The sequence below is a fragment of the Macaca mulatta genome, chromosome 10, assembly GCF_049350105.2.
Source record: "Macaca mulatta isolate MMU2019108-1 chromosome 10, T2T-MMU8v2.0, whole genome shotgun sequence".
Classification (NCBI taxonomy): domain Eukaryota; kingdom Metazoa; phylum Chordata; class Mammalia; order Primates; family Cercopithecidae; genus Macaca; species Macaca mulatta.
The window spans coordinates 57,383,207-57,407,017 of NC_133415.1; the positions used below are offsets into that span (position 1 = coordinate 57,383,207).

The window sequence follows — 23,811 nt, forward strand, 5'->3', positions numbered from 1 at the left end:
TAGCAACATGAATAAATCTCCAAAATAGTGATGCTGAGTGATGAAAAAGTATACCCACCCTATGATTTCATGTATTTGGAAATAAAAACTCACAGGGACTGCAGGTGGATCAGTGGTTGCCTGTGGATGGGATGGGGATAGGCAGGCAAAAGTGAGTAGAAAAATACAAGAAAGTGAGTAGAAAAACACAAATAAAGGTAATGGATATGCTTTTTATTTGAATATGTTGTTGGTTTTATAGAGCTACAAATACCAAGAATAATCAAAAGGTACAATTGAAATATGTGCAGTTTATTGCATGTAAATAAACCTTTTAAAAATTAACTGATACAAATTGACTTACATGACCAGAAATCTGTTGAAAACTCTCGTGTTTTCTCCCCTATTTTTATTCTTGCATGCCCTTACAGACTGTGTGCACACATTTCTCATCTTACTGTTCTTTTATGTCTACATTTCTCCAAGTCAATATACCTATTACCATAATTTCTTGGTTTCTCTTTAGTTCATTAGTAACTATGAGTAATGTATTGAAATGTTAAAGATATGTTCATGCATTCAGAATCCTCTGCTCTCTGATCCACATAATAGTGAATTAAGCTGTCAACAATTACACAGAATATTGCTCCTTTGTTTGTTTGTTTTTTGATGATGTCTCGCTTGGTTACCCAGGCTAGAATGCAATGGCACATTCTGGGCTCACTGCAATCTCCACCTCCCGGGTTCAAGCAATTTTCCTGCCTCAGCCTCCTGAGCAGCTGGGATTACAGGCATCTGCCATCATCCTCAACTAATTTTTGTGTTTTTATTAGAGACAGTGTTTCACCACGTTGGCTAGGCCAGTCTTGAACCCATGACCTCATGTGATCTGCCCACCTGGGCCTCCCAAAGAGCTGGGATTACAGGCATAAGCCACCATGCCCAGCCAGAATATTGCTACTTTTGCAAATAGCTACAATTAACCCTGATCTGGACACCTTGAGTTGATCATAGCTTTGTAAAAGAGGATAGCATTGTAAAACTATAAAAGTAGACTAATAATAAATAACATAGAATGCTTTCAGTATAAGAAATAACACTATCCTAAGCAAAAATAAATAAATAAATAAAGCTGGAGGAATTATATTATCTGACTTCATATTATCCTACAGAATTATAGTAACCAAAAGAATATGGTACTGGCATAAAAACAGACCCATAGATCAATGGAACAGAATAGAGAACCCAGTAACAAATCTACATAGCTACAGTGAACTCATTTTTGACAAAGGTGCCAAGAACATACACTGGTGGTAAATGGTGTTGAAAAAACTGGATATCCATATGAGGAGGAATGAAAACAGACTAGTATCTCTCATAATATATGAAAGTAAAATCAAAGTTGATTAAAACTCCAACAATAAAACTAGTACAAAAAAAGTTTGAGGAAAATCTCCAGGACATTGGTCTGGGCAAAAATATCTTGAGCAATACCCCACAAGCACAGGCAATCAAAACAAAAATGGACAAATGGATCACACTAAGTTAAAAAGCTTCTGCACAGAAAATGATACAATCAACAAAATTAAGAGAAAATCCACAGAATGGGAGAAAATATTTGCAAACTACTCTTCTGACAAGGGATTAACAATCAGAATATATGAAAAGCTCCAACAACTCTTTAAGAAACAATCTAATAACCTGATTTTAAAAAAGGTGCAAAAGATTTGAACAGATATTTCTCAAAAGAAGACCTACAAATGGCAAACAAGTATAAGAAACGGAGCTCTGTATCACTGATCATCAGAGAAATGCAAATCAAAACTACAATGAGATATCATCTCACCACAGTTTAAATGACTTGTACGCAAAAGACAGGAAATAACAAATGCTAGCAAGGATGCAGTAAATTTGTAAAACCACTGAGGTGAATAGTTTGGAGGTTTCTCAATAAACTAAAAGTTGAGCTACCATATGATCTAGCAATCCCACTGTTGGGTGAATACCAAAACTAAAGGCAATCAGTATGTCAAATACATATCTGCACTCCCATATTTGTTGCAGCACTGATTACAAAGCTAAAATTTGGAAGAAACCTTAGCGCCCATCAACAGAGGAATGGATAAAGAAAATGTAGTACATATATACAATGGAGGACTATTCAGTCATAACAAAGAATAAGTTCCAGTCATTCTCAGTACCATTGATGGAACATTATAGATCATTATGTTAAGTGAAATAAGCCAGGCACAGAAAGACAAATGTCACATGTTCTCACTTATTTGTGGAATCTAAAATCAGAACAGACTCATGAACATAGAGAGTATAAGGATGGTTATCAGAGGCTTGGAAGGGTAGTTGGGGCTGTTGGTAGGAAGGGGGGGATGGTCAATGGGTATAAAAATAGAGAGTTAATAAGACCTATTAAGATAGCACAATAGGTTGACTCTATTCAATAAAAATTTAATTGTACATTTTGAAATAACTAAGACTGTAACTGAATATTTTATAACTTGAAGGATAAATGCTTGAGGGGAGGGATACCCCATTCCCCATGATGTGCTTATTTCACATTGCAGGCCATATCCAAACATCTCATGGACCCCACAGATACATACACATACTATGTACCCACAATATTTTTAAACAATCAACTACAATTTTTTAAATGGCACCTACCTTTTGTTACCTTCAACCGTTGTAAAATATATTCTATTATTTATTATTAGCCCTGTCTGAAAACAAATTTTAAAAACACTATTTAAAACCAAATAAATGGACTAGGAGAAACTTGCATGAAAATGACAGAAATTGCTGCTACTTCTTCTAATTATTGAGATGGTATTTCTATATTTGTGAAATTACCTGTGATAGAAAATTGAATTGTTTCCAACATTATTATTTTTCATAGTTAATCATGTTATATTGCTACTTTTTAAAAAGTAGCCTGTAAAATATTACCAACCTATTTTAAAGTCTACTTGCCAAGCTATTACACTATTCTTAAAAAAAAGTAATTTCTTTAATTACCTAATTTCCTCAAGAAATGTCCTAATTTTCTCAAGCAATTATCTGATTTTCTCAAGCAATTGATATTATCAAGTTGCGCTGTTAACTGCTGAGAATCATAGTCTGCATATGAGATAAATCATCTGTCAGTCCTTTAAAGAAGACTTTATGAGCCATAGAGATAGTAGTCCAATCTGTATCACTGACTTTAAATAGTGGATAATTGACACTCCATGTTGCCTGTAAGCCTATTTCACAGCAGCTGAGTGATCTTATATGTGCCTCTTGGAGCGCCATTTTCCTTATAATCCTTAGAGGAATTCAGATTGAGTTCTGTGTCAGTGGAAATTGTCAGAATTATATCATTGTGCTTTGAATCTAGTTTCACTTTTCCAAAAGCCTACACAGATTTCAGATGTTTAGAAAATAGCTCTTGTTTTCCTTCCGGGTAATCTTTTTCATGTCATCACTCTTGTCAGCATCTGCATTGGGCACATTTCCTAGGACCTCCCTTCTTCCACCAAAACAAAATCGATATAGCGCAGCAAGCCAGGGAAAGTCTACTTTGATTGACTTATGGCCGTAGTCACCCAGCAGTTCCTTCAGATGTGGCTTCCCAGGTCAGCCACTGAGCCCAGGCGCTGTCCTCCTGCCTGCAGAAGTGGCTCTGTGAGCCCTTTGAGGAGAAAATGGGGGACTTTGTGCTTCAGCCCGAGGAGAACAGGGTGGAGATAGAGGAGCCCCTGAGGGACCTCAGGTTAACTGAAAACATGAGAGGACACAAGCGTGGGACCAAGTCTCTCACTAAACCATAAAGAACTCTCACCAAGCCGACTGGACACTCAGTCTGCGCGCCTGCCTTTGCCTTGACCATGTGCAGAAATTCCTGGGGCAGGACTGGGTCACCCCAGTGTTCTTATTTCTAGTCATTCCGAGGTTACTCCGCAGCAAAACAACAGAGGCTTGCGGACACAGTGGAGCATCCTGCAGTAGGGATCCGAAGCCGTGGAATCTCCAAACGGCCATTTGACCGCCTTCCAGAAGCTCCAGCTCATGCTGGACGTCGCCCAGAAAGCCCAGACCGTCTTTGGCAAGACCTGCCAGAGACCAGGAACTCGGTCAGGGCGCGCGGCCTGAGATCACATCAGCTCTGGGGAGCCTTCCTGGCCTTCTGCTTCTTCCTCGGCCGCCTTAAGGGGTTCGCCTCGCCCTGTGTCTCCCTGCTGGTGGCGCGGTGGCGCTCCTGGATGTCACCTCCAGGTGTTTTGAGACTGCGGCAGGCACCCGGGGACCGGCACCTGTGGATTGGACTCCCCACGCTGGGCTCAGGGACCTCCAGCGCCCCGCGCTGTGGACCGAAGGCGACCTCAACCTGGAGCTGCTGCCAGCGCGCAGGCCCCAGGGAGGCCCAGGATGCTGCCTCCAGGCCCCAAGAAGGGCAGTTTCAGAAAGTCTTTGGTCTGATGGAAGGAGGCGGGGCCGAGAACGGCTGGCGCTGCTGCCTGGTAAGCCAGGACCAAGAGGCCCAAGGCCTCCATCAGGAACCAGGTGCTTCTGCAAATCTGGGACTTCAAGGAGGAGTAAGGGCATCAAGCTGGCGGACACCAGGAACACCCAGAGGTCCCCGGTCTTGTCTGTCCTTCCCCGCTCAGGAGCGAGTATGGCCGCAGGGACGCCATCCGCCCACAAACCGATGGCGTTTGCTGCCATGGTGCACGGAGATGCGGTCCCCGAAGCCACTTTCGGCCAGGACACCGGGATCACCTCAGCCACAGCATCCCGCGCTGACGCTCAGTATTGACTTTCCCCGCACGTTGCTGGATTTTTTCCTTTTTAAAAGAATTTTGCAGTGGGAGAACAAAAAAGAGCATCCTCAGAGCTTTTGCGAAAATTCTCCTGGACCTGTGGTTCTATGGTGTTCACCTCTGCGTTTCACTGACCACTAATTGGCCAGAGCTCCTAAGGCCTATAAGGGTCTCCCTGCCCCACGCGGTGCTTTAGACACCTCTGATGGACCCCCGTGGCTCAGGAGGATAAAAGTCCTCAGGGGCCTGCTGCCGGGAGGACGTGCAGACATGAGGCTCCCCGCTCCCTCCTTCCTGCCTCCATTCCAGACTGGAAAGAGAGACCTGGCCCTCCACCTCACAGGCCCTCATGACCTTGGGACCCACACTTTAGAGGCCACGCGCGTTTCCACTGCCAAAGCAATGACACAGGAGATGGAAATTCTTTTGCCTTCACTATCTGCCTAAGTAATTTCTCTATTAGAGCCCAGAGTCATGGGGCCCACACAGCCAGGTGACACATGAAAGTGTGGCAACGATGTGGTGGTGTGTCCATGTGGCAGCGTGGTGGTGTGTCTGTGTGGCAGTGTGTCCGCATTTCTGTGTGGTGGTGTGTCCGTGTGGCAGAGTGTCTGTGTGGTGCTGTGTCCATGTCGTGGTGTGTTCATATATCTGCGTGGTGATGTCTCCGTGTGACAGTGTGTTTATGTATCCGTGTGACAATGTGTCTGTGTGTCCTTGTGTCCATGTGGCAGTGTCTGTGTGGTGGTGTCTGACAGTGTGGAGGTGTGTCCATGTCACAGTGTGGCGGTGTGTCTGTGTGTGTGGCAGTGTCCATGTGGCAGTGTGTCTGTTCGTGTGAGAGTGATGGTGTGTCCCTGTGACAGTGTGGTAATGTCTCTGTGTGTCTGTGTGTCCCTGTGGTATGTGGTCGTGTGTCCTTATGGTGATGTCTCCGTGTGTCTGTGTCCGTGTGACAGTGTGGTGCTGTGCCCGTGTGGTGACTTCTCCGTGCACATGGTCTGTCCATCCATGTGACAGTGTGGCAGTGTGTCCGTGTCGTAATGTCTCCGTGTGTCTGTACATGTGACAGTGTGGTGGTGTGTCTGTGTGTCCGTATGGTGATATCTCCATGTGTCTGTGTGTCTGTTTGTCCATGTGGCCATGTGGCGGTGTGCCCATGTGGTTGTGTCTTCGTGTGGCAGTGTGCCAAGGTAACAGTGTAGCGGTGTTCCTTCCTCAGCGTGCAGAGCTGGCACCTTGCCCTCTCAGCCCAGGATGCCCCAGAAGGCCCCAGCTTGGCGGGCAGGAGGTGGTTCCTGTGGAGGGAGGTGCAGGGAGCCCCTACAACTGAGTTTGTGGGGTCCCCTGCATTGGGTGGGAGTGAGGAGAAAAGCACCCGGGCAGCCAGGACAAGCCTGGGCCTGCCCTAAGGAGGTGACCCGCTCTGGGCCTGCATTTCCCGGGCCGAGTACTCCAGCTCAGTCATCTTGTCCTGAGTCCTTTGTGGAACTTGGAGATTGCTGAGGTTTGAAGAAGGGAAGGTCATCTTTGTTGCGGAAAGCCTGATGTGTTTCTCTATTGCTGTCACTTTCACACTCACTGCTGGCGAAACATCAAACATCGGACACCTTCTGCCAAGAAAACTCCTGGAAGTAAATGTGGGGACTGGCAGTATCCAACCAGAGGAGTCACACGGGGATTTCTGTTTGTTTGGAGATCTGAGTTTTTCCCTGTGGGTGGCGGAAGTGGAGCAGCTCTGCGGCGGGAAGGAAGGTGAGTTCTGTGCTACAGGAAGGTCCTGGCCTGGGGCGGAGGGGCGAGAGGGGATGGGTGGTCAGGGGCTGTGCAGCGCACCCGGCAGTGTGCATCCCCCCGGCTGGTCGCCCAGGAGGAGGACAGGTCCCGGCCTGGCGGGATCAGAGGCAGCCAGGCTGCGGTCCGCGAACCAGGCGTGATGGCTGGCAGAGCGGTAGGCCATGGTGGAGGGGGACTCCCGTGCACCTGCTGTGCATCCTCATGACCAGGACACACACCGGCCTCTGGAGGCCAGGCGGAGCAAGCAAGGGGCGCCAGGCAAGGTTTGGGGTTCCCGCGGCGGGAGGTGGGTCCCTGGATCCTGGTGTCCTGCTGCTGTCCGGAACATGGGCCGCCTTCCCTCAGGTGCACCCCTCCAGGGTCGCCTATCTGCGACCTCAGCACAGCTCCTGGCTGGTGGGAGGATGCGGCGGAGGCCTCAGGGCCCAGCTGGGTCTGCAGTTTCTGCCACTGGCGGTGGCGCAGGGGCGAGCTCAAGCTGTGCCCAGGCAGGAAACTCTCCGACCTTGCCAGCTTCCGCGCCAGCTTTGGTGACTCTCTCCAGCTCAGCTTCAACACCGTTCAACAGTTCTGTGTTCTCTATTATCACAAGAATTCTTTCTGTATTTGCTATCCTTTATCAAATAAGAATTGAAAGATGCATGTGGAGTGAGATCACAGTTGAAACATTAAAAATATATAATTTCAAGTGTTGTTTAATTTTAATTTTCTAACAAGTAAAATTATGACTCTAGTGCTAATATAAGATAGACATGTATCAACAATGTTATTCAACTCAGTAAGCAATGAAGTTTCCAGTAAAAGGTTCAAATCATTGCAAGGAACATTAAAGTAGCTTTACAGCCAATGTTCAGGTGAGATCGTTGGTTAGTTACAATACTAGATAGTATCCAACATAGTCAGAAGCTGTCATCTTTGTGAGTTATCTCTTCCATGGCACAGAAATTATGCGTTTCTCTACTGTACAAAATATTTATCTTTTCTACTACTTCTGCACATAAAAATATTGCTAGTCACAAAAGACCAGGATTGCACTGAAAAAAAAAAATCTGAGTACTATCTCTCACCTGTCTTCATACTTCTTTTCTTCCTTTATGAAATATCTTTGAACTGCATTTTCTATCTGAAGGTCTCTGGAGAGAGAGAGTAAAATGAATAGAAGCATAGTAAGTGAATATTTTGATAACATTTACAGCTTTATTCATGTCGAATGAACATAAAATACACTACCAATATTTAAAGCATAATGAGATGAATTTGATGTATACATGTGCCCATTAAACAATCACCATGAAGGGGTCAGTGAGCATATCCAATACTCTCAAAGTTTCTCAGTTCCCCTTGGTAATGCACGCTCATGCCTCTCAGGTGTGAAGTACTGAGCTACACACACACACACACATGCACACACACACACACACACTGGGATATCTAATTGTTTCAGAAGCATTTGTTGAAAATGTTATGTCTATGAATGCTCTAAGAACTTTATTAAAAACGAGCTGAAAGCTGATACACATGTGTATATCTATATTTGTACCACATTGTCTTAAGTACTGTAACTTGATAAGTCTTGAAACCAGGTGCTGTTAATTCTCCAACAGCACCTGGTTTCAAAGTAATTGTTTCCTTTCAAAGTAATTTGCCTTTATAGGTCCTCTACCCATCGACATACATTTCAGAATTTTAGTTTCTCAGTTTCTAAAATAAGGAATACAGCTGTGATTTGATTGGAATTCTTATAGATCAATGTGGGAAGAATAAACATTTTAACAGTATTGAGATTTATGACTCATACATTCCATTGATTGAGGTCTCTTATTTATTTTAACAATATTTTGTAGTTTCGTAGTTTTCAAACCTTTCTTTTTTTGCAGGTTTATCCCTAAGTACTACACGCTTTGATATTTGCAATAATATCAAAATTATGGTAATATTAATGTAAATGTTTCATTTTTTCCTCCAGTAATTGTCAGGTAGCTCTAAATCATAATTTAATTGTATGATACAACGGGGTTTTGAGAAACGTATACACATTGTATATATACATTTTTTTCAGTTTGGCAGATTGACTCCACTATCATATCATAATTTAAAATTGCACTAATTACCACCAGCCTGCTCTCAAGGACAATACATCAAAATATGTATCATGTTTCAGTTTATTTAGCATCATGAAACTCTCACATTGCACTTACTTTTGGAAACCTGGAATAAAACAATAATGTAAATATCAGCTCACAGGCAACATATGGGTACATGTGACAATTTTCTAAATATCGACCTTTCACTATTTAATTCTCTGTTTATATTGTCTATTTTTTCCCTCCTCTTGAAACTCTCTTACACTGCTTATTAAATTTTGGTTCAATTCTCTCCCTACTTTTTCCAATAATCTACTTTCTAATATTTTACTGATGCTGTGCTCCTTTTCATTTGGACACTTCAAAAAAGCTGCATAATTTCTCCTTTGTATTAAAATGCAAATCCATATCCAAAATAAATGAGCACAGGGACCAAACAGATGTTTGTGCAGTGTGTCCATGAGCAATATTATCCACAATAATCAAAGGGAAGGAGCAGCCCATGTGAATATTGATGGATGAGTAGTTAAAAAAATGTGGTATATACGGCAACGTCATAATATTCGGCCTTAAAATATATTCTGAACATGCTATGAAATAGATGAAACTTGAAGATATGCCAAGTGAAATAAGCCAGTTCGAGAAATTCAAACATTCTATATCATGCCATTTCTGTGAGATACTTTGTGAAATTTGTAGAGACAGAAAGTAGAATGGTGATTGCTACGGGGAGGGGTAGGGAGAGGAATAGGAAGTTGGTGTTCAATGAGTACAGAGTTTTAGTTGGAGAAGACAAGTTTTGGAGGTCTATGGTGGTGACTGTTGCACAACAGTGCAAATATACTTAATGCCACAAAACCGTGCACTTAAAGTGATTAAAAACGTAAATCTTTTGTTCTGTATATCTTTCCAGAATTATAAACCTGTAATCACAGTATAGAAATAGAACATGTTATATAGCTTTAGGTGATGATATTTTACACATTTGCACATATAAAATGCTAAATAAATTAAACATGGAATGAAGATTTGTCCTTAAATATAATTTACAAGAAGACTTTGATATTTGTTTTTCACAAGTGAAGCATTCTTATAAACTGTCATGACCTTTTGGGGGAACCTCTGGGAAAAATGGAGAAACTCTGAAGCTACACTCTCCCTAACCTCCCTTTACAGGGAGCTCCTGCAGCTCCTACAGAAATGAGTGGCTGAGATTCTTGATTGCATAGCAGAATTTCTCATCCAAACCCTTTCCCTTTTTAGTGTCTGTGTATCAGTATAAAAGTTCTGTAAACTGTAGTTCCTTATTTTAATCCCAAAGCACAGTAACAATATATTTCATCCTAGCATTGGCAGTTTCTGTGAGTGTTTTGTTTAATTCTTAAAACTCTATCTTTGGGATTCCAAAGAGCCTAAAAAGTAAAATATTTTAAAAAGGGGAAAGAGACAAAGAGAAAGAAAATAAAATCAATAGCCCATTCTGTCACTGTTATTAAACACCAGAATACCTTTCTGTTAATCTAATTAAAATTAGTGACATCATTTAGCATTTATATCTTGAACAAAAGTTTGGAATCCTGAAAAAGAAATTTAATTTGCTAATAAATATATTTGAGTGGAATTGAAATCCTTATATATTACTTCAAATAAGAACACAAGATGAATTATGATATAGAAAATTCTATCTCTCATTGTCCAAAATCTAATAGTTAAATTGAACTTATCGAATAACATTATTTGCCAGGCATGTGGCTTACATCTGGAATCCCAATACTTTAGGAGGCAAAGGCAGGTGGATTGTTTGAGCTGAGGAGTTGCAGACCAGGTTTGGCAGTACAGTGAAACCCAAACTTGAAAAAAAAAAAAAAGCCAGGTGTGGTGGCTTGCCTTTAGTCCCAGATACTCAGGAGGATGAGGTGGGAGGATCACGTGAACCTGGGGAAGCTGGGACTGCAGTGCACCATGATTGTGTCACTGCACTCCAGCTTGGGCAACAGACTGAGACCCTATCTCAAAGAAAGAAAGAGAAAGAGAACAAAAGAACAAGGGAAAGAAAGCAAGAAAGCAGGAAGGAAGGACGGAAGGAAGGAAGGAAAGAAGGAAGGAAGGAAGGAAGGAGAAAGAAAGGAAGGAAGGAAAAATAATGTTTTTGGTGCCAATAATCTTTGTGAAATTATACATGGAATTTTGCTTTAATGAAATAGATTTAACTAAATTGTGACATAATTTAAGTGTACTGACCCTAGCAATCAGAGACCTCTGAATCTGCACAATGACTTGACAGTTACATTTGACAAGAATTGATTCTCCTATCATACATACAGCATAGTCAGAATTTCAGAACTCCAACTTTCCCTATGCTATTTGTGCACATTGCTTAACATCTCTAAGACTCGATATTTTTACTCTTAAAATACTACTAATAATAGTACCTAGTTTTTATAACGTGTATCAAAAGCATTATACTTTAAGGCAGATAGTAATTTCTCAGTAAATATTTGCTACTGTGTGTTTTAGTACAAACAGGAAAATTGGATTATGATATTTATGACACTGTTGATTCTCCTTCTAGAAACATTTAATTGTTTCTAAAACTTGTTTTCAAGTAGAGCGGTATTTTGTGTTCAAATTGAAAAATACTATATATTCATACTTTTTTTAAAAAAGTATTCCTTGAATATTTTCATAAAAAAAATTCCTAAATGAGCTTGAGCAAGGAGCACAGGAGAGATCAGTAAAATAAGGCTTTGTGGCATAGGAGACATTTGGTGGAGAGCTTTCAGCTCAAATAAGATTTGAAAAAAAAAAAAAGAGAGAGAGAGAATTTTTATAACAAATGTAAAGGCAGGATTTACCCTGATGAGCTTGTGGAGAAAATACAGAGTATAATGTAATCCAAAAGAGACTAATCAGTCAAAGTAGTTTTGAAGGAAATATCTCGAAGAGAGAGAACATAAAATGAAGATCAGGTATGTAATTATTATTATTATTATTTTTTTTTTTTTTTGAGACGGAGTCTAGCTCTGTTGCCCAGGCTGGAGTGCAGTGGCCGGATCTCAGCTCACTGCAAGCTCCACCTCCCGGGTTTACGCCATTCTCCTGCCTCAGCCTCCCGAGTAGCTGGGAGTACAGGCGCCCGCCACCTCGCCCGGCTAATTTTTTTTGTATTTTAGTAGAGACGGGGTTTCACCGTGTTAGCCAGGAGGGTCTCGATCTCCTGAACTCGTGATCCGCCCGTCTCGGCCTCCCAAAGTGCTGGGATTACAGGCTTGAGTCACCGCGCCCGGCCTGTAATTATTTTAATAATCTACCCATGAGATAGAAAGCACTGGGTTTTTTGAATTGATCACAAAGGGAAAATAGTTTCAAGAACCATTCTTTGTTCAGCCTAAAGCAGATTTTACATTTTGAAACAATGACATATTGTGCTAAGTAGATAATATCCACATTCGTGTGTATATGAACAATTCTGTTCTCAATAAAAACACTTTATTCACACAAGTGATGATTATCTGCATTTGATTTAGTGCTGAAAGACCAAAGGGGGACTAATAAAATTTTAGAAATGCAAGCGGCTTAACTGGAAAATCATGATCATATTCAACTCATCATGACTGAAATAAGGAAACAAAGCAAAAAATAAATAAGAAAAAAATGGACTACATGAACATTTGCTTCTCTCCTAAGAATCAAAACGCTTAATTTGCTGTGGCTTAAAGGCATCTAGGTCCACAAGCCATGAAAAAGTCTACTGTTTCTGGGAGATAAGAAGAAGCAAAACACATCAGCTTTCAGAGAAGGTTAAGAAACCTCTCACACCCTACTCCACCCCACCTGAGACCAGGCAAAGGATCACTGCTTCTAGGGCACGGATGGAGGAAAAATACTTCTCCATCAGGAGAGGAACAAGGATTATTTTGGGGCCCAGGATTTTGCACTAATGCAGAGTCGTGCTACTGTGGTAAAGGGTTGGAAAATCTCCATCCAGTGACCACAGACAAAGGTACATTGTTCCTATGGAAGGAGAAAGAAAAGAGTTAGCCCTTATGGTGGGTTTGAAAACTTTCAATGATATAAATCAAAGGTTTTCTACCACTGAGGTGGGAGGAGGCAAGATATTATTTCTTCCTCAAAAACCAACACAGATAAGGGACAGTTTGACTCCCACTGGAATAAGAGTCGCGAAGTGCTAAAAATATCCCTTCTCTGAGACTCCGATGATGAAACTGGCTCCAAAATAACATGAATCATCCCTCTGCCCCCAACCTCAATTTTCTGCATAGTCACACACACACAAGAAATGATGTTCTACAGTTAGAGAGGAACAAGAAAGTGGAGAGAGACCCTCTCTGTGACATAGGTGGTAAGGACTACCGGAAGGTAACTGTGGAACAGGAGCATTGGCATATGCCCTGCAGAGCCTAAGGCCCCACACAAGGCACATGGTATGGCAGCCTACTGCTGGAGAAATTGAAGTTACATGGTTCACTGAATGTTTCAGACAACACAGCAAAAACCAGCCTTTGTCCCTGCCCACACTAATAGCATGACACAAACCAAAATGAAACAGAAACATAAAACAATCTTGACATAAGTAATTATCTCATGAGCTACTGTTTTTGTACATCTGATGATTTGCATTTTTTAGAAACTGGGAGACACATAAAAGCAAGTTAGAAATTTGAGTTATGAGTTATAATATTTTCAAAAGATAAAAAGTCGACAGAATCAAATTCAGAGATAATTCAGATGTTGGAATTAAATGCAAGTAATTTAAAATAATAATGATCAAAATGTTAAAGGATCTAGTTAAAAAAAAAAGACATGCATGGAAAAATGAGGAATTTCAGCAGAGATGGGAACAGTAAAAGGCAAAAGCTAGAAATAAGTGAAAGCTTGAGAACAGAGATGAAGAATTACATCAGCAAGCTGATTAGCAGACTGGTCATCAGAGTTAAGAAAGAAGCAGCTAATTTTATATTAGGTCAACACAAATTATTTGAATGGCAGCACAAAGGGAAGAAAGAGGAAAACAAAATAAACCAATGAACCAAGCAAATAAAATACTCCGGTGAGTCCAAGAATTCTCTGCCAATACGAAATTAACTAAAATACAATTAATTGGAATTCCAGAAGGAGATTAAAAACAGAGTGTGAGAGAAGAAAAATTGGAAAAAGATGACTGAGGACCCCAAGCAACCTCAAAAAGCTCCAAGAAAGATTAATAAAAAATTTAAAGAATGCTAGAATAATCACACTAGTCTAACTGATGAAAACCAACGATTAGCATAAATCTTGAATTCAGTTACAGAAAAATAGGAACATTGTGTACAGAGATAAACAAAAACAAACATTACAGTGAACTGCTTGTCAGCAACTCTACAAGTCACAAACCAATGATACAAAATTTTTAAATAACTAAAAAAAAATCAGTCCCCAATCTTATATCCATTAACTATATAACTAAAATAACAATTAAATGAAGACATTTTCAGATTAACACTGGAAGAGTCCCTTGCTAACAGGTCTGCACTAAAATAAACGTCAAAACGATTTCTTGAGGCAAAAGGAATATGGAAGCAGATGAATGTTGAAACTACTCAAAGAAATAAAGAGTGCCAGGGAAGATATAAAGATATGTAGCCCAATTATTTTACATTGCTCTAAAGATCATGGATTGTCTAAATTTTTTTTTTAAAAAGAGTAACTTCACATCATGGAATTCATAATATTTGAGACTATAGTGCATGACATAAATAGTGTAAAGGAGGGAGGAAACAGAAATATACAATTTAAGGTTTTTATGCCATAGTTGATATAATATAAACTGTAGGTTACTGTAATAAGCTAGAATAGGTATTGAACTCTCTAGAGAAACAATGAACATTTTTAAAAGATTATATGTGCATTAATGTTTTCATAGAACTTCTAGCTTTTATTATTTGTTTTTATTTTATTTATTTATTTATTTATTTATTTATTTATTTATTTTTGAGACGCAGTCTCGACCTGGAGTGCAATGGCGTGATCTCAGCTCACTACAACCTCCGCCTCCCGGATTCCAATGATTCTCCTCCCTCAGCCCCCCGAGTAGCTGGGATTACAGGTGCATAGTGTGTGGATATTTTCTTCCATTCTGTAGGCTGTCTGTTCAATCCCATGATAGTTTCTCATGCTGTGCAGAAGAAGCTATTTAGTTTAAATAAATCCCACTTGTCAGTTTTCATTTTTCTGGCAATTGCTTTTGAGTACTTACCCACAAATTCATTGCGAAGTGCAATGTCCAGAAGAATATTTCCTAGTTTTTCTTCCAGGATTTTTGTAGTCAGAGGATGTAATCTTATGCCAATGGGTCTTATTAATCAAATGACTCCACAGTGATAATCATTACTCTGAAAAATCAATTTTGTTATAATGATGGAAATTTAAATACTTGAAAGTAAAAACAGATGCCACCTTATTGCTAGAATTCTACAAGGCAAATTGCTATTAGAGAGGCAGAGGAAATATATATATATATCTCCAAAATATAATTTGCAGTGAAATAAATAGAAGCACATTATAAATAAACTTACCTGATTTTACAAACTAACCTGTAAAGGGATTTCTACTCATTTTTCTATTGCCTGCATTGCGCTTTCTTCTAGATCCAACTTATAATTTTGTACATCACCAATTTGTCTTCACCAGTGTGTTCTTTCCATAAGCATCTTAAGATTTAATATTTCTTCTTCCAACATATTTTTATCCTCCTCAAATTTTTTACATTCCTGTTGTACTTTTTTCATAGATAGTAACTCCCATTGAATAACTTGATTTTATTTAGTCAAATAGACATATTTTGAAGATACAGCTCCCAGCTGTGTTGTAATATCATCAAACTACATTAATAAAATAATACAGCTTGATAATGAAGGAGGCTGAGAATAATCTCATACAAAACCAGTAACAAAATTTGAAATATATTTACTTGCAATAAAATGTTATCTATAACATACATTCTTTAAATGTTAACCCTTAAATTACTCAGAAATTCAAGAACAAAGTAAAAGCCACCATGAGTCACAATCATATATACTTTACTATCATCTTTGCCACAGAACTTCTGCACTTGATCTTTCTTTTATTTTTCTGATAATTTGTGTTTGTTCCTCCTTAAAAGGCTCCAAGTTAACTCTTATTAGAACGTTTTGAACCCCCTTCTCTCATCATCATGCCCCAAAATTTGTCAAAAAAAAGTTTCTGAGATATTATATTGAGTTATTTAGGCCAAAGTCAATAAATGGATCTTAGAATAAGACTTTGAAAATAATGTACTACTCTATGCTAGGCATGGCGGCTCATGCCTGTAATTCCAGCACTTTAGGAGGCTGTGGCAGAAAGATCACATTAGGCTGGGAATTTGAGACCAGCCAGAGCAACATAATGATACTATACTCTCAACAACAACAAAACCACATTTAAAAAACTAGCCAGGCATGGTGCCTTATGCTTGCAGCTCCAACTAATTGGGAGACCAAGGCAAAAGGATGGATTGGACTCAGAGTTCATAGCGGTGGTGAATTATGACAAAATTACTTCACTTCTGCCTGGATGAGAGACAAAGACCATATCTCAAAAAAACACAAAATAATCATATAAATAAGGATTCTAATGCCATAAGCCTTTTCCTAGGCTGTAAATGTTTTATGCTAATTTGAATTGCATTTTAAAACATAAAGTCCTCCTCAAGATGGCTTGTGGAGGTAACCAAGAAGCCCGCAGTGCCATACAAGCCCTGAGGCATGGACTGGAGCCCTAAAGCAAGTACACACCCTGCCACTGAGCCTGCTGCTCATTTCCTCTGTCTGGCTCCATTTGCAGCACAATTGTTGCACTGAGGCTTGTGCATACCTGGCAAGGCCAAGCTGGATCAAAGAGCAATGAGCCAAATCTGCAAGGGTGTGCCAGGAGCTGGTGGACCAGCACACCAACCTCACTCACTGCCGTTCAGGATCCATCATTTCTTCTATCCTAGAGGTAGGGCTTCAGTGCCATCTGCTTTCCTCAGGCCTCTGCTCCAGCAGCCATCAGGTGGCAGGCACTCAGGCTTTGGGAACCTGACCATCCCTGCTTCCTTCAGTGTGTGAGGTTGGTGACTGGTCCAACTGCTACACGCACACCCTTGCCAAGGTGGCAGGCTGTTCTTTGAACCAGCTTGGCCTTGCCTGTCATACACAGGCCCCAGCTACCCACGTACCGCTCTGAGTGAGTTGTCCTGCCTGAGGCCAAATTCTAAGTCTGGAAAGGGCCACAGAAAGCCTAGACCCCTGGATTGCAATCCTGGCTGCTTTCTTCACTTGAATATAAAGTTCTCCTTCAGACGGCCTGTGGTCTGCTTCTTGACAACAAAGAAGCCCGCAGTGCCATCTGAGCCCTGGGGAATTGACTGGAGCCCTAAAGGCAGCTCACACCCTGCTCCTGAGCCTGCTGCTCCTTTCCTCTATATGGCCCCATTTGTAACACAATTGTTGCACTGAGGTATGTGCATGGCAGGCAAGACCGAGCTGGCTCAAAGAGCAACCAGCCAACTCTGCAAGGGTGTGCCAGGAGCCCGTGGACCAGCCACCAACCTCACTCGCTGCCGGTCAAGGTACATAATTTCTTCTACCCTAGTGGCAAGCCCTCAGTGTCATCTGCTTTTCCTCGGGCCTCTGCTCCATCAGCCATCAGGTGGCAGCCACTCAGTCTGTTGGAATCTGGCCATCCCTGCTTCCTTCAGTAGGTGAGGTTGCTGGCTGGTCCACCGGTTCCAGGTGCACCATTGCAGTGGTGGCTGGTTGTTCTTTGAGCCAGCTTGGCCTCACCTGGCATGCAGAGGCCCCAGCTACTGAAATGCTCCTCTGAGTGAGCTTGTCCTGCCTTGGGCCAAATTCTAAGTCTGGTCAAGGCCACTGAAGGCCGAGTCCCCTGGGTGGTAATCCTGGCTGCTTTCTGTTTTGGAACATGAAGTCCTTCTCAAGAAGGCCTGTGGTCTGCCTCTTTAAAACCAGAAGCCCGCAGTGCCATACGAGCCCTGAGGCATGGACTGGAGCCCCAAAGGCAGTGCACACCCTGCTCCTAAGCCTGCTGCTCATTTCCTCTATATGGCTCCATTTGTAGCACAGTTATTGCACTGAGGCTTGTGCATGCGGGGCAAGGCCAAGCTGACTCTAAGAGAAACCAGCCACTTCTCCAAGGGTGTTCCAGGAGCTGGTGAACCAGCCACGAACCCCACTGACTGCCGGTCGGGTACATCAGTTCCTCTACCCTAGAGGTAAGGCCCCAGTGTCTTCCGATTTTCCTCAGGCCTCAGCTCCATCAGCCATCAGGTGGCAGACAGTCTGGCTGTTGGAACCTGGCCATCCTTACTTCCTTGAGTGGGTGAGGTAGGTGGCTACTGCAACTGATCCAGGTGCACCCTTGCAGAAGTGACTGGTTGCTCTTTGAGCCAGCTTGGTTTTCCCTGGAATGCACAGACCCCAGGCACCAACATGCTGCTCTGAGTGAGCTGGTCCTGCCTGGGGCAAATTCTAAGTCTTGCCACAGAAGGGCCACAGAAGACCTAGGCCCCTGGGTGGAAATCCTGGCTGCTTTCTGCACTTGAACATAAAGTCTTCCTCAAGATGGCCTGTCGTCTGAGCCTTGGCAGAAAAGAAGCCCAGAATGCCATCTGAGCCCTGAGGAATTGAGTGGAGCCCTAAAGGCAGGGCACACCGTGCTCCTGAGCCTGCTGCTTATTTCCTCTATATGGCTCCATTTATAAGACAATTGTCACAATGAGGCTTGTGCATGCAGGACAAGGCCAAGCTGGCTCACGGAGCAACCAACCACCTCTGCAAGGGTGTGCCAGGAGCCCATGGACCAGCCACCAATCTCACTGCCAGTCAGGGTACATCATTTCTTCTACCCCAGGGGTAAGGCCTCATTGCCATCTGCTTTTCCTCAGGTCTCTGCTCCATCAGCCGTCAGGTGGCAGTCACTCAGGCTGTTGGAATCCGGCCATCCCTGCTTCCTTGAGTGGGTGAGGTTGATGGCTGCTCCACCTGTTCCGGGTGCACCCTTGCAGAGATGGCTGGTGGCCCTTTGAGCCAGCTTGGCCTTGCCTGGCATGCACAGACTGCAGGTACCAAAGTGCTGCTCTGAGAGAGCTTGTCCTGCCTGGGGCCAAATTCTAAGTCTGGCCAGGGCCACAGAAGGCCGAGTCCCTTGGGTGGAAATCCTGGCTGCTTTCTGCACTTGAACATAAAGTCCTCCTCAAGACGTCATGTGGTCTCCCTATTTGCAACCAAGAAGCCCGCAGTGCCATCTGAGCCCTGAGGAATTGACTGGAGCCCTAAAAGCAGTGCACACCCTGCTCCTGAGCCTGCTACTCCTCTCCACTATATGGCTCCATTTGTAAGACAATTGTTGCACTGAGGCTTGTGCATGCCACACAAGGCCAAGCTGGCTCAAAGAGCAACCAGCCACCTCTGCAAGGGTGTGCCAGGAGCCAGTGGACCAGCCACAAACCTCACTCACTGCCGCTCATGGTACATCAGTTCTACCATAGAGGTAGGGCCCCAGTGCCATCTGCTTTTCCTCAGGCTTCTGCTCCATCAGCCATCAGGTGGCAGCCACTCAGGCTGTTGGAAACTGGCCATCCCTGCTTCCTTGAGTGGGTGAGGTTGGCAGCTGCTCCACCTGCTCCAGGTGAGCTTGTCCTGCCTGAGGCCAAACTCTAAGTCTGGTCAGGGCCACAGAAGACCTAGGCCCCTGGGTGGAAATTCTTTCTGCTTTCTGCACTTGAATATAATAAAGTCCTCCTCAAGATGGCCTGTGGTCTGCCTCTTGGCAAAGAAGAAGCCCGCAGTGCCATCTGAGCACTGAGGCATTGACTGGAGCCCTAAAGGCAGCTCATACCCTGCTCCTGAGCCTGCTGCTCTTTTCCTCAATATGGCTCCATTTGTAAGACAATTTTTGCACTGAGGCTTGTGCATGCCAGGCAAGGCCAAGCTGGCTCAAAGAGCAACCAGCCACCTCTGCAAGGGTGTGCCAGGAGCAGGTGGACCAGCCACCAACCTCACCCACTGCTGCTCGTGTACCTCATTTCTTCTACCCTAGAGGTAAGGCCTCAGTGCCATCTGCTTTTCCTCAGGCCTTTACTCCGACAGCCATCAAGTGGCAGCCAGTCCGGCTTTTGGGACCTGGCCATCCCTACTTCCTTGAGTGGGTGGGGTTGGCGGCTGGTGCAACTGCTCCTGGCACACCCTTGCAGAGGTGGCTGGTTGCTCTTTGAGCCAGGATGGCCTTGCCTTTCATGCACATGCCCCAGCTTCTCCGAGTGATCTTGTGCTGCCTGGGGCCAACTTTTAAATCTGCCCAGGGCCACAGAAGGCAGAGACCTCAGGCCTCTACTCCATCAGCACCTGCTCCAGGCGCACCCTTGCAGAGTTGGCTGGTTGCTTTTTGAGCCAGCTTGGCCTTGCCTGGCATGACCAGACCACAGACACCGATGTGCTGCTCTGAGTCAGCTTGTCTTGCCTGGGGTCAAATTCTAAGTCTGGCCAGGGCCACGGAATGCCTAGTCCCCTGGATTGCAATCCTGGCTGCTTTCTGCACTTGAACATAAAGTCCTCCTGAAGATGCCCTGTGGTCTGACTCTTGGCAACAAAGAAGGCCGCAGTGCCGTCTGAGCCCTGAGGAATTGACTGGAGCCCTAAAGGCAGCCCACACCCTACTCCTGAGCCTCCTGCTCCTTTCCTCTATATGGCTCCATGTGTAAGACAATTGTTGCACTGAGGCTTGTGCATGCCAGGCAAGGCCAAGCTGGCTCAAAGAGCAACCAGCCACCTGTACAAGGGTGTGCCAGGAGCCGGTGGAGCAGCCAGCAACTTCACTCGCTGCCCCTCATGGTACATCAGTTCTACCCTAGAGGTAGAGCCCCAGTGCCATCTGCTTTTCCTCAGGCCTCTGCTCCTTCAGCCATCAGGTGGCAGTCACTCAGTCTGTTGGAATCTGGCCATCCCTGCTTCCTTGAGTGGGTGAGGTTGGTGGCTGTTCCTGCTGCTCTGGGCGCACCCTTGCAGAGGTGGCTGGTTGCTCTTTGAGCCAGCTTGGCCTTGCCTTGTATGCACAGAACGCAGGTACCAAAGTGCTGCTCTCAGTGAGCTTGTCCTGCCTGAGGCCAAATCCTAAGTCTGCCCAGGGCCACAGAAGGCCTAGGCCCCTGGGTGGAAATCCTTTCTGCTTTCTGCACTTGAACATAAAGTCCTCCTCAGGATGGCCTCTGGTCTGCCTCTTGGCAATGAAGAAGCCCGCAGTGCCATCTGAGCCCTGAGGAATTGACTGGAGCCCAAAAGCAGCCCACACGCGGCTCCTGAGCCTGCTGCTCTTTTCCTCAATATGGCTCCATTTGTAAGACAATTGTTGCACTGAGGCTTGTTCATGCCAGGCAAGGCCAAGCTGGCTCAAAGAGCAACCAGCCACCTCTTCAAATGTGTGCCAGGAGCCAGTGGACCAGCCACCAACCTCACTTACTGCCGCTCATGGTACATCAGTTCTACCCTAGAGGTAGGGCCCCAGTGCCATCTACTTTTCCTCAGGCCTCTGCTCCACCAGTCATCAGGTGGCAGTCACTCAGTCTGTTGGAATCTGGCCATCTCTGCTTCCTTGAGTGGGTGAGGTTGGTGGCTGCTCCACCTGCTCTGGGCGCACCCTTGCAGAGGTGGCTGGTTGCTCTTTGAGGCAGCGTGGCCATGCCTGGCATGCACAGACTCCAGGTATGGACATTCTGCTCTGAGTGAACTTGTCCTGCCTGGGTCCAAATTTTACGCCTGGCCAGGGCCACAGAAATCCTAGGAACTTGGGTGAAAATCCTGGCTGCTTTCTGCACTTGAACATAAAGTCCTCCTCAAGATGGCCTGTGATCTGCCTCTTGGCAATGAAGAAGCCCGCAGTGCCATCTGAGCCCTGAGGAATTGACTGGAGCCCTAAAGGCAGCCCACACCCTACTCCTGAGCCTCCTGCTCCTTTTCTCTGTGTGGCTCCATTTGTAAGACAATTGTTTCACTGAGGCTTGTGCATGCCAGGCAAGGCCAAGCTGGCTCAAAGAGCAACCAGCCACCTCTGCAAGGGTGTGCCAGGAGCCGGTGGATCAGCCACCAACCTCACTTGCTGCCGGTCAAGGTACTTCATTTCTTCTATCCTAGTGGCAAGGCCTCAGTGTCATCTGCTTTTCCTCGGGCCTCTGTTCCATCTGACATCAGGTGGCAGCCACTCAGTCTGTTGGAATCTGGCCATCCCTGCTTCCTTGAGTGGGTGAGGTTGGTGGCTGCTCCACCTGCTCCAGGGGCACCCTTGCAGAGGTGGCTAGTTGCTCTTTGAGACAGCTTGGCCTTGCCTGGCATGCATAGAATGTAGGTACCAAAGTGCTGCTCTGAGTGAGCTTGTCCTTCCTGAGGCCAAATTCTAAGTCTGGCCAGGGACACAGAAGGCCTAGGCCCCTGGGTGGAAATCCTGGCTGCTTTCTGCACTTGAATATAAAGTCCTCCTCAAGACGGCCTGTGGTCTACCTCTTCACAATGAAGAAGCCTGCAGTGCCATCTGAGCCCTGAGGAACTGACTGGAGCCCTAAAGGCAGCGCTCACCCTGCTCCTGAGCCTGCTGCTCATTTCCTCTATAGGACTCCATTTGTAAGACAGTTGTTGCACTGAGGCTTGTGCATGCGGGGCAAGGCCAATCTGGCTTGCAACCAGCCAACTGTGCAAGGGTGTGCCAGGAGCCAATGGACCAGCCTCCAACCTCACTCACTGTCGCTCGTGTACCTCATTTCTTCTACACTAGAGGTAAGGCCTCAGTGCCGTCTACTTTTCCACAGGCCTCTGCTCCATCAGCAATCAGGTGGCAGCCAGTCCGGCTTTTGGGACCTGGCCATCCCTACTTCCCTGAGTGGGTGAAGTTGTACGCTGGTGCAACTGCTCCAGGTGCACCGTTGCAGAGGTGGCTGGTTGCTCTTTGAGCCACCATGGCCTTGCCTTGCATGAACATGCCCCAGCTGCTCCGAGTGATCTTGTCCTGCCTGGGGCCAAATTTTAAATCTACCCAGGACCACAGAAGGCAGGGTCCTCAGGCCTCTGCTCCATCAGCACCTGCTCCAGGCGCACCCTTGCAGAGGTGGCCGGTTGCTCTTTGAGCCAACTTGGCCTTGCCTGGCATGCACAGACCCCAGGTACCAATGTGCTGCTCTGAGTGAGCTTGTCCTGCCTGTGGCCACATTCAAAGTCTGGCCAGGGCCACAGAATGCCTAGTCCCTGGATTGCAATCCTGGCTGCTTTCTGCACTTGAATATAAAGTCCTCCTCAAGACAGCCCGTGGTCTGCCTCTTGGCAATGAAGAAGCCCGCAGTACCATCTGAGCCCTGAGGAATTGACTGGTGTTTTAAAGGCAGCACACACCCTGCTCCTGAGATTGCTGCTCATTTCCTCTATATGTCTCCATTTGTAAGACAATTATTGCACTGAGGCTTGTGCACGCCGGGCAAGGCCAAGCTGGCTCAAAGAGCAACCAGACACCTCTGCAAGAATGTGCCAGGAGGCGGTGGACCAGCGACCAATCACACTCGCTGCTGGTCAGGATATATCATTTCCTCTACCATAGAGTTAGGGCCTCAGTGTCATCTGCTTTTCCTTAGGCCTCTGCCACATCAGCCATCAGGAGACAGCCACTCAGGCTGGGGGAACACGGCCATCCCTGCTTCCTTCAGTGGGTGTCATTGAAGGCTGCTCCAACTGCTACAGACGCACCATTGCAGAGATGGCTCGTTCCCCTTTGAACCAGGTTGGCTTTACCTGGCATGCACACACCCCAGCTACGGACATGCTGCTCTGAGTGACCTTGTCCTGCCTGGGGCCAAATTTTAAGTCTGGCCAGGGCCACAGAAGGCCAAGTCCCTTGGGTTTCAATCCTGGCTACTTTCTTCACTTGAACATAAAGCACAGGCCACCAACTTCACTCACTGCCGCTCATGGTAGAGCAGTTCTACCCTAGAGGTAGGGCCCCAGTGCCATCTGCTTTCCCTCAGACCTCTGCTCCTTCAGCCATCAGGGGGCAGCCACTCAGGCTGTTGGAATCTGGCCATC

At 44.8% G+C, this 23,811-nt stretch overlaps 1 long non-coding RNA gene across 1 annotated transcript; it reads right to left on the reverse strand.

The window, feature by feature from the left end:
• Nucleotides 1-6,543: 6,543 nt before the first annotated feature.
• LOC144332238 (uncharacterized) lies at nt 6,544-15,019 on the reverse strand. The gene is made up of 3 exons (XR_013400140.1): nt 14,931-15,019; nt 7,658-7,723; nt 6,544-7,204 (listed from the first exon to the last, which is right to left on the reverse strand). It is a non-coding gene; the product is annotated as an uncharacterized LOC144332238 (long non-coding RNA).
• Between the last annotated feature and the right edge of the window lie 8,792 nt (nt 15,020-23,811).